This window comes from Notamacropus eugenii, chromosome 4 (genome assembly GCF_028372415.1).
Source record: "Notamacropus eugenii isolate mMacEug1 chromosome 4, mMacEug1.pri_v2, whole genome shotgun sequence".
NCBI classification, from domain to species: Eukaryota; Metazoa; Chordata; class Mammalia; order Diprotodontia; family Macropodidae; genus Notamacropus; species Notamacropus eugenii.
Window position 1 is genome coordinate 34574996 of NC_092875.1, and position 11589 is coordinate 34586584.

The following is an 11589-nucleotide window of genomic DNA, read 5'->3' on the forward strand; positions in this document are numbered from 1 at the left end:
GTAGGAGAGAAGATAAGTGAGGTGTGGGGGAATGATAGAAGGGAGGGCAAATAGGAGGGGGTAATTAGAAGTAAACACTTTTGGGGAGGGACAAGGTCTAAAGAGAGAATAGAATAAATGGGGGGGGCAGGATAGGATGGAGGGAAATGTAGTTAGTCCTTCACAACATGACTAGTTATGGAAGTCTTTTGCATAACTACACATGTATAACCTATATTGAATTACTAGCCTTCTCAGTAGGGATGGGTAGGGTGGGAGGAAGGGAGAGAAGTTGGAACTCAAAGTTTTGAAAACAAATGTTGAAAATTGTTTTTACATGCAACTGGGAAATAAGATATACAGGCAATGGGATAGAGAAATCTATCTTGTGCTGTAAGAAAATAGAGGAGATGGGGATAAGAGAAGGGGGAGGTGTGATAGAAGGGAGGGCAGATTGGGGGAAGGGGGTAATCAGAATGCACAGTGTCTTGGGATGGGGGGAGGGGAGAGATGGGGAGAAAATTTGGAACTCAAAATCTTGTGGAAATGAAAGTTGAAAACTAAAAAATAAATAGATGAAGATGTGCCCCCCCCCTTAAATGTAGCAAGACTGAAGGCTTGAAGGGGGGAAAATAAAAACATTGTAATGTAAAAGTGAAGCACCTTCAGATTGAAAGGAAAAAACCCCTGAACCTTAAAAAGAGTCTGAGGCTTGAGTAGTTGAACTGCAAGTAAATAGGCCAGCAGAAACAATGAACCTAGTCCTAAGCAGCTTTTTTATCCCCAGCTACTCTTCTGCCAGAGACCCCCAAGAGAAATAAGGAATTGTAACCAGCTGATTACCGTAAGTAAAAGAAGACTCTCCCTGGGGAAATTTGCTCAGAACCAGGAAGAATTGTTGAACAGGAGAGACAAGATCTCTCCTGCTTCTTTCTTGGAGGTGACTAACCTCAGAATGAAGAGTAAGAGAGAAAAAGATTTTTGCCAATTCTCAGGCCAGGGGGACTTGCTCTTGTGGAAACTAGTACTATAAGAGTACTGTAATGTTTAGCTGAAAAGAACATTAAAATGCCTGGCTAAGTCATAGACTGGGGGTGGAGATGAAGACTTCAACTGGCCATTGAATACCCCACCCTATGAAGGGCCTGAGTTTCTGTGCTGAGCAATCTGCCTGTTTCTGCCCAGCAGCAGATTAACCTTGGAGGAACTAGTCCAGCCCAGCAGGGCAACTACTCGTTGATGCTCCACCCCACAGTGAATTTGAGGATTATCTGGAGAAAGAAAGGTTTTTAAGGGCCCTTCTGCTCTAGAGGTGGGAGTTGCTTTACCCATGTATATTCCCAACATGTTGTGCCTCAATACCATTGTATTTAAATTCAGGCCCATTCTTCCATCCTCACATTCTGTGTATGTTAGTGGCAAAATGTACAACTTATGCTGGTTGAGTAAATTCCTTTTTTAATTAACTAATTGAGTCTGCTGGAAGCATACCACTGGGGTCTCAAGCTACAGGTAGATAGCCCACCACCCTAGCTAAGAGTAGCTACAGCCTTCTAGGAACCCAGTCTGCTAGGGCAGATTGGAGGAGTAAGCCTTCAGTAGGTGCTGCACTAGATTTATGCCTAGGGTAAAGATTCACCTATAGGAAAGTTAGAATCTGTTCAACACTTAGCTGCTTCTGCAATTAAGTGGCACCTTCAGGTTTGCAACATGCTTTACAAATAATTCATTTTATGATCACAACAACCTTGGGAGTTAAGTACGCCTCTGTTATTATTGCTATTATTATCGTTATAATATCATGTAATATGTAGCAATATACAAAATATGTAATAGCAATAACATATAACGTAATATCTATAATATATATGTTGCTAATATATTCTTGCTATTATTATATTATTGCTACTTTATAGATGAAGAAAATTAATCAGACTGGGTTAAATGACTTGACTTGGTCAGTGTCACAACTAAGAAGTGTCTGAGTCAAGATTTGAACTCGCTTTCCTGATTCAAGGTCCAACACTCTATCCATTGTTCTTGCTGCTTCAAACTAGCTATCTGATCCTAGGCAAGTTACATTGTCTCAATTTCTTCATCTGTAAAATGGGAATAATTAGAATAGGTTCTTGTGAAGATCAAATGAGAGAATATGTATAAATACAGCAATTTGCAGTGGTTATTACCTGGCTAGTCTTCATAACTATGGTAAAATTACAGGGGTTCATGAAACCCAAATTAAGAAGCTCAATTTGAGGTGATTTCTTTGAAAATATTTTATTTCTTTTAGTCAGCCAAGATCCTCCTCACTCTCCCATACCAACATTCCCAACCTCTCACTGAAAACTCAAGAAAAACAAAACCCATTATACACATGTATATTCAATCAAAACAAATGTTCGACCTAAAAATGTTTGTCTCATTCTGCTTTCTGGGACTTTCATCTCTATCAGGAGGTGGGTATCATATTTCCTTATTAGTCCTCTGGAATCTTTGTTGGTTGTTAGGCTGATAAGTGTAAAATCAAACCCCAAAATCTGTTTTAGAAAGAAATGGATTAATTCATTTAGTAGAGGAGAGCAAGCCAGAAGGGAGGTGTGGCTCCGTCTCATTCAAGGTCTGCAAAATTTACATTATATACAGTAGGATTTAGACAAGGGAACCAGCACATGAACAGCAATTTTGCCAAGAGGGCAACTTGAAATCAATGTCGCTTGAGATGGATATGAGTAAATGTAAAGTCAATAAAATGTGAACAAAATCGAAACACAGGAGGCACCCCAAATACAAGTTTGGGTGGACTTGTTTTGGGTAGAGGTTCAGGGCCTAGGGGAACCCTTGTAGCCATTTCTGGCATTCCTGGACAACATTCTGGATTCAGACAATCTCTGGTTGGAGTTAAACAACATAATAAGTTTTCTGAACAATATAATAAGTGATAAGTAATAATTATCAATTTCCCTCTCTTAGGCTTAGTAAAGCCCAACATTCTCATACTAACAGAAGCACAATTACTGAAGAAGAAAGCTGGGTTATGATTTCAAAGGGAGTTCATTAAAATTACCCAACTCAATATTTTTCTTCTCACTGCCTACTTCATCTAGAGTTTAAAAGAATTCCTCTAAGGGGTAAGGACCAGATTGGTGACAAACTTTTCCCAATGTCTCATAGAGGGATAAATTTGAGTAAGTCAGGGAGCTAAATCTTACACTAGGAAGTGCACTGTGGCCATAAGTATCAGAAAAATATCATAATCCTGTACTTCCTTCAATGTCATAAAAGTTGAACGAATTTAGTTAATCAGAGTCATAATCTCATGTTTCCCTTAGGGAGACAAAGTGTTAACCAGTCTATAGGTAAACTGAGATTACAGATTAAACTACATTTAGAGGGTTCACAATGGATTAAGAAGGGAGATTTGCACACCACTAGGGGAGCTGACAAATAATGAAATCACTTCAGGAAGCTCAAAATTCCCTTTGTTGGACAGGTAATGTTTTTATGTTAGAAACAGGTAAATTATTCCTCCATAAATCAAGTTTTGGTAAGATGAAGCCAAGTTTTCAGTTAACCAAAAGTTGCAGAAGGAATGTCCCTGATCCCCAAACAATAAATAAATGGGATATGGACATGCCCCTCTTGCTGGGAAACACAGACACTATGAAACAAAAAACCAAAATAATATAATGGTAATCATCACTATTAAATAACATCATCTCGCTGTAACCCATTCCCAATGTCCATTGAACGAGACATTACATTTGAGTCTCACCTGCCATGTGTCTCATCCCTGGAAGTATCTTCCCTTGGAAATTCTGGAATAGGCCTCATTCTCAGGGCAGCTTTCAGGGAGGGTTGGGGAGCGTCCTCCTAGTAAATCCACTGTTCTGCCTCCAGTTTGTAAGGAGAGATTTCCTATTTAATGTTGCTAAAATCTGTGAGTAATAAGACAATATACAATTTTGTATTATGTCTTAAATTTGGTTTTCCAGTAAACGGTTCATGCAGTGGAAGTCAGTTCAAACTTTCTCAAGCTGATCCTGTTGGAAGAACATCAAGTTAGGAACTTATAATAATTACACATGAAAGTCCAGAGAATTTCAATTTTTACATACCACTTTCTCTTTCTATCTTTACTCGAACCTTATACCTGTTGTAGACAATGCTATAAACAGGCTGAAAAATTTTAAGGATCTTTGAGGACCTGACTTGTAAAATGAGCCCTTCTTAATATTAACAGATAGGGATTTCAAAACAGAAAAAAAAAACATAATTTTAAGATTTCTTTAGAGTAATTCATGCAATTTTACATGTAAAACCCTTAATCCAGTTATTATTAAAACATACCCAAAACCAGTATATTCCATGAGAAACATTTGAAAGTCAATTTACATAGATATATGTGTGGTGTGTGTGTGTGTGTGTGTGTGTGTGTGTGTGTGTGTGTGTAAATATTGGTTAGGGGAAAAAAATTTAATATTTTTTTCTCAAAGTTTACTTCATTAAAATTTAAAAACTTTTACATCTTTATTCTGTTTCCCTCTTTTGAGAATACATATTATCTTCACATCATCCTAAAAGAATGAGGTACCTTAAGAAACTAATTTTATACATGAATATGTAACTATTAGCAAGGGGATGACAAGTCTAAGAACTCATTTTTACCTAAGTGCTTAAGATATGGAGTTGGCCATAAATTCAGATTAAAAACAGTAAAGTTTTTCGTACTTGCATCTCATTATAGTAACTAAAAGAGCATTCATCTATTAATTAATTTAGGATTGCAGCCACAAAAATTTCTACAATTCATTTTCCCTGATTATAGAAATTTGCTATAAAGGGAAAATGGAGAGACATGGTCAATATCAAGACTGTTTCTTCAAGGGCACATACATAAGCATAATAGGGGAAAATCTCCCTTAGCTCTCTTTGATACTAAGTAATAGACCTAGTTAACAGCCAGTCACACAGCAAAGTTCCACACCATTCACAGGGTGATATAGCCAGGTTTAGAATTAAGCAGTTCAGAAAATGTCCAGTCCAGAAAGGAAATAGCACAATGGGGAAACTGAATCAAGAGGATTTTATCTTTGCCTACACAAGGTTGTCCTCTCAACTTTCTCAGGTACAGAGATAAACTTCCACAGTTTTCAGACTGTAATTCCTTTGGGAAGCACATGGCATTTCCTTTGAATGGTGGAATATTGGCTTACTGACAGTGCAGACATTTATACCCTGAAATCAAAACTCAGAACAATATCAAATTACATTCCCAAGAGATTTCACCTCCAACTGATCCAAGCATTCTGGAGAGTAATTTGGAACTATGCTGAAAGGGCTATAAAACCATGCGTTACCTTTGATGCAGCAATGTGACTGCTAAGTCTGTATCCCAAAGAGATCACAAAAAAGGGAAAAGGACTCACATGTACAAAAATATTTATAGCAACTCTTTTTGTGGTGGCAAAGAATTGAAATTTGAGGGGATGCCCACCAATTGGAGAATGGCTGAACAAGTTGTGGTATATGAAAGTAATGGAATACTATTGTACTATAAGAAATGATGAGCAAGTGGATTTTAGAAAAACCTAGAATTATATGAACTGATGCTGAGTGAAGTGAGCAGAACAAGGAGAACATTGAACACAACAGCAACATTGTGCAGATGATTAGCTATGATAGACTTAGCTCTTCTCAGCAAATAAATGATCTAAGACACTTCCAAAAGACTCACTGTCCACATCCAGAGAAAGAATTATGGAGTGTGAATGCAGATTGAAGCATACATACTATTTTCTTTTTTGTTGTTTTTTTTGTTCTTGCGGTTGTCCTCTTTTGTTCTGATTCTTCTTTCATAACATGACTAATGTGGAAATATATTTAATATGATTGTACATGTATAGCCTATATCAGATTGCCATCTTGGGGAGGAGAGAAAGAAAGAAGTGAGGGAGAAAAAAAATTTGGAACTCAAAATCTTATAAAAGTGAATGTTGAAAACTATCTTTACATGTAATTGGAAAAAATAAAATACTATTAAGTGAGGGGGGAGAAGAGATTTCACCTCAAATAGCAAAATTCCACTAAGCACAGCTTAAGGCTATGTTATTATTTTTTTCATGTTGTTGCAATAATAGTGAAGAATAAGCACATATAAAGCTTTATATTATTCATCCTTTCTAATTTAAGTTCATCCTGGAACAGAGATCAATCATTAAAAATTAAGAATAGTGACATTCTGGTATTTCCTACATACCATGAATACATGTTAGTTCATTCAAAAAAAAAAAAAACAGAAAAAAACTGGCTATCATAAGACTCCAGACTAACAGATATCCATATTGCTTATTAACCCCTAATGTGAAATAAAATCTTTAAAACTAAGGTTTTATGTTGCTAATTAGCCTCAAAGATGTAACTTTAATACATACTATTAGCAAATACAATTTCACAATTTACCTGGGTGATGGTCAAATAATATATTCGATAGTAGGTTTAAGGTTTTGGGACAGGATAGTCAAGTGCAAGTCATGCATCATTTCTCTGATGGCATGGTCTTCTTTGGCAACGAAGGATGAACACGATCAGATAAAACTCACAGTGTATTATAAGCAAACTTGTAGGTCCTCCCATGTGGTCTTAGTTTTTCATCAAAGAACTTCATTATTTTAGTAGCTTCTCTCATGGAATTGATGATATCTTAGCACCCTACCCATATAGAAAGTCCTAAGGAGACATTCAAGTTTTACCTTAGCTTTAGAGACCAAATATAACATTTAAATAGGAAGGATGATCAAGACAATACAATTGTTACAAATGACAGACTGACAATCATCAGATAAACAAAGTAACATGCTTATTTGCCTTCAGAAAATAAGGTCATTAGGATCAGGCAATATTCATAGCTCTGATGGTGACTATGCCAGCATAGTTCTCAATCACAAAATATAAAAGACTGTCCATGTAGAAGGCAGAAGAAAAACAGTTATTTAAACGCCGGCAAGCCAAATCCCAGAACCAGAAAGCCAAATCCATCATGGTGACCAAGAAGTTAATAAACATGATCTCAGCAGGCACCAAAGTCATTCTCAAACCTCCCCTCCCTCAGCCAGGGCCTTCTCACCATCAACTGTCACAATCTGTCAGTTGGCCTGTGTTCTTTCCCCTCTGACCTGACCCCACTCACTCACTTCCTCCCAGTTCCACTCCACCCTTCCTGTTCTGCCTCTTCAGTAAGCTACTCCTACCACATGTGACCCAGGCTTTCAGACCATATGGGACTATTAATTAATGAGAAAGATCTTTCCATTTAAATTACAATTACATTCGGCCCCAAGATCTTTCATATTCATTACATAGGTCAATGGGGCAACTGTTATTACAAGCCCCCCATCATTCCCTCTCAACAAATGGGGCCCAAAATCTTGGGGTAAGGTGTTAAGGTCTCTTCTTCCACAACTACTTCCTGCTGAGATTGGACGTAGAGCTGTCCCTGCCCCAAGTGATCCCATTTGGGAGATCAGTTCTTTAACTGGCATCTGAAGTTTGGTCAACTTCATGTCCAGAGATGACACATCACCATCATGGATAGGAGGTGACATCCAGCTTAAGGGATCAGGCATCTTCAGGTGGAGGGTACTAAGCCTATAGGAAACAAATCTTGAAAACAAGTTTAACAGATGAAAAACCAAAAAACAAGGAAACAATAACCAGAAACAGGGTAGATATAGGGTCAGCTGTGGTTCTGGAGTCCATAAACCCACTATTACAGCCTCATTCATGGTAGAATATATGAGTTTAGGGTTCAATTTGGTAATCATCCTCTCCTGAATAAACAATCGTTATGGTATTATCTTTCCCATGTGCTCTAATTTCTGTAGCCTTTGGAATGTTGTCTGGCTTCCATTTTACCCATACTTTAGCTCCCAATTTTATTCTGTCAGTCGAAACCAATCCTTCAGTTCCTCTCTTGGTTATTTCAGAAGGAGGGTCAGTTTTCACAAGTGGTCTTGTTTCACAAGGAATAACAATCACTTGAACTATTCTATCATTTTTACAAAACTGTATGGGTCCATCACCTAAATTTTGGAACGTTACAATAATTTCTCCTTGATAATGAGAATCTATCACTCCAGCCAATGCATGTATTCCTTGAGCTACTAATCCTAATCTGAGCTAGGGTTTGGCCAACATCCTATTTTCCCTGAAGATGTGATAAACTTAGATACAAGGATTCAGCAGGATCTGTAGGGGCAGTTCTTGCTTCTCTATTTTGTCTAATATCAAGTCCTTTTTCTCAGTACATTCTGTATAGTTCATTAGTTGGAATACCATCTATGCTTCTAAAATCTACCTTTGATCTCAATAGAGCAGTAAACAGTTCTCTCCTTGTCAATTTATTCTGATTTTTAATTTCCTGGCTATCTACTCTTTTCTCTCTAGCAATGTTGTCTTTTCCCCAGTCTTTTAAGTCACCTGTGAAATCTTGTCCAGCACTTCTGAAATAGGGTGCCTTATTTCCCCAATTATTAGCATCAAAATCAAGTGCTTGTAAATAGGAGGAGCCTTCTTCACTATTATATTCCTATGGTAAATTGCAAAGGAAGTATCATAGTATGTATCTGCATTTTTGGTCATTACGGCAGTCTTCATTACCTCTTCCTTTAACTTTCTTATACAGTCCCTAAGTGAATATCAGGGTCTGTCTCCAGTAGGCCACATAGAGTCAGTAGGATACTGCCTACTGCAGCTTACTGCAGCTTTCTGCAGCCAAAGCTAACAGATTAGTTCTATTGTTACCTAATTGCACATTGTGATCTCCAAAAGTTTGCTGTACAAAAGGATTCTGACTAATACCTAAAAATTTCATGCAGTTGACAGGATCTATAGCTATTCCTCCAGCTCCATCATCACTGATTCTCACCATCCAAGATATTTATGATTCTCCCATCCCTTGGGAGAATTTACTCAAAATTTCTGTGACCTCCTACTGAATAAAATCCTCAATTATTTCCCTAAACACTGAGTTACCTCCTTGGTTCTCCTGATTCCTCCTCACTATTTGGCATGCTTCTGACTGAGAAACTTCTTCCTCTAAAATTATTTCACTTCCTTTGCCACTGTGGCAACTAGGCTAGGTCTGCACAAAGGTCAGATGTACATTTCTTTTGTTTGCCTTCAACTACTTCTGAGCTAAATGAACAGCCTTTCCTTCCACTTGAGGACCCCCCCTCCCCCAACTGCTCTTGTACTCTTTTTTCCATCTGAATTTTTTCCTTAAGCAGCTCATCTCTGTTTCTACACATAATATGGTAAGCTGTTAATAAAATCCAGCCTCTCCTGCTTACCCCTGCCAACTCCTTCCTTGGTCTTATTGGTATTCCTTGCAAACACCTTTCCAGATCTCCAAGTTCCCCTTACTGTAACCTCACTTTCCAGTTTTCATAGAGTCCAGTGCTTTTGCCATATTCCTAGTAAGGAATATGGCAAATCCTCCCATCCTGGGATATTAATGTCTTTCTCTAAATCATTTCTGCTTCCAAATAGAGATTCTTTACTTTGCGATCCTGTTCATGATGTCAAATGCATCACCAAGGCAATATTCACAGCTCTGGTGGTGACTATGAATGTGCCAGCAAAGTTCTCAATCACAAAATATAAAAGACTGTCCATGTAGAAGGCAGAAGAAAAACAATTATTTAAACACCAGAAAGCCAAATCCCAGAACCAGAAAGCCAAATCTGTCATGGTGACCAAGAAGTTAATAAACATGATCACGCAGAGAGCAAACCTTCCCTCCCTCAGCCAGGGCCTTCTCATTATCAACTGTTACAATGTGTCAGTCTTAGACCTCCCCTCCCCCAACCAGGGCCTTCTCACTATCAACTGTTACAATGTGTCAGTCTTAGACCTCCCCTCCCCCAACCAGGGCCTTCTCACCATCAACTGTCACAATGTGTCAGTCTCAAACCTTCCCTCTCCCAGCTAGGGCCTTCTCACCATCAACTGTCACAATGTGTCAGTTGACCTGTGTTCTTTCCCCTCTGACCTGACTCCACTCACTCACTTCTTCCCAGTCCACTCCACCCTTCCTGTTCTGCCTCTTCAGCAAGCTCCTTCCACCACATGTGACCCAGGCTTTCAGACCATATGGGCCTATTAATTAATGAGAAAGATCTCTCCATTTAAATTACTATTACACTACCCATGCTGAAACATGAAGTTTTCTTGGCCACAAGATAAAACAGACAGACAATATGGAAGTACAAAACACTAACCTGTCTGTAGTTTTCTCAGTTTAGAGGATAAAAGTGATGGCTCTCCCCAGTCTTCCTCTTTAGATATTCCAAGATTGGTTGAAATCACCTTTTCTGATGAGAATCTGTGGTCATCAGAACTGTTGCAAGAATTTTCAAGGTTCTTACTAGCCACTGCCCCAATAAACCAGCACAGGTTACAGACAGACAGGTACATTGCAGTTTATTTGTCCACTCAAGAGTGTGACATGCCCCTTCACTAGGTGATAGACATGTGTCTCATAATTCCACAGGTAGAGTATTGGGCTTGGAGTCAGGAAGACTCATCTTTCTGAGTTCAAATCTGGCCTCAGATATTTAGTAGCTGTATGACCCTGGACAAGTCACTTAAGCCTGTTTGCCTCAGTTTCCTCATCTGTAAAATGATCTGGAGAAGGAAATGAGCAAGCCACTCAAGGATCTTTGCAAAGAAAACCCAAGTGGGGTCATGAAGAATCAGACATGACTGGCATTCTGTTTCGTTTTGAGTCAATGTTTTAAATCTATGATACTGGATTTTTTATTTTGTTTTGTTTTGTTTTTTAATAATTTATTTTTTCTCTGCATACCTGTAAAAACAATTTTTAGCCTTATTTTTTTTTTAATTTTGAGTCTCAATTTTTCTTTCTCCCTGTTTGAGACAGTAAGCAATTTGGTATAGGTTATACATGTTCAATCATGGAAAACATATTACCATTTTGGTAATGTTGTAAAAAAAGAGACATATCCAAAGGCGGGAAAAACATGAAAAAAATACAGAAAGTAAAAAATGGTATACTTTAAATCATATTCATACTCCATCACCTCTTTCTCTGGAGGTGGATAGCATTTTTCATCATGAGTCCTTTGGAATTGTCTCATCATTTTATTGCTGAGAATAGCTAAGTCATTCACAATGGATCATCATGTAGTATTGCTGTTACTATGTACCGGGGGCCATTTCCAGTCATTCTGGCCACTGGACCCAGATGACTCCAGAGGAAAAAGTGAGGCTGGTAACTTTGCACAGACCTCCTTCACTTAAATCCAATTCACTTGCATGTAACGGCATCACCTCCATGATATCATGGTTCTCTTTGAGAACAAAGGACAAACGACAACAGTACACAGTGTACAGTGTTCTCCTGATTCTTCTCAGTACACTTTGCATCAGCTCATGTAAGTCTTTCCAGGTTTTTTCTGAAATATGCCAGCTGATCATTTCTTATAGCACAGTAATATTTCATTACAATCTTATACTACAACATGTTCATCCATTCCTCAAATGATGGGCATTCCCCTCATTTTCCAATTTCCAACACAAAAAGAGCTGCTA

At 38.1% G+C, this 11589-nt stretch overlaps 1 long non-coding RNA gene across 2 annotated transcripts; it reads right to left on the minus strand.

Moving 5' to 3' along the window:
• Window positions 1-1855: 1855 nt before the first annotated feature.
• LOC140499268 (uncharacterized) lies at window positions 1856-10222 on the minus strand. 2 transcript variants are annotated; one of them, XR_011965331.1, is made up of 3 exons: window positions 6439-10222; window positions 3752-4019; window positions 1856-2516 (listed from the first exon to the last, which is right to left on the minus strand). It is a non-coding gene; the product is annotated as an uncharacterized lncRNA (long non-coding RNA). The 2 variants fall into 2 exon arrangements; XR_011965332.1 differs by having other exon boundaries at window positions 3752-3914; window positions 6439-10216.
• Between the last annotated feature and the right edge of the window lie 1367 nt (window positions 10223-11589).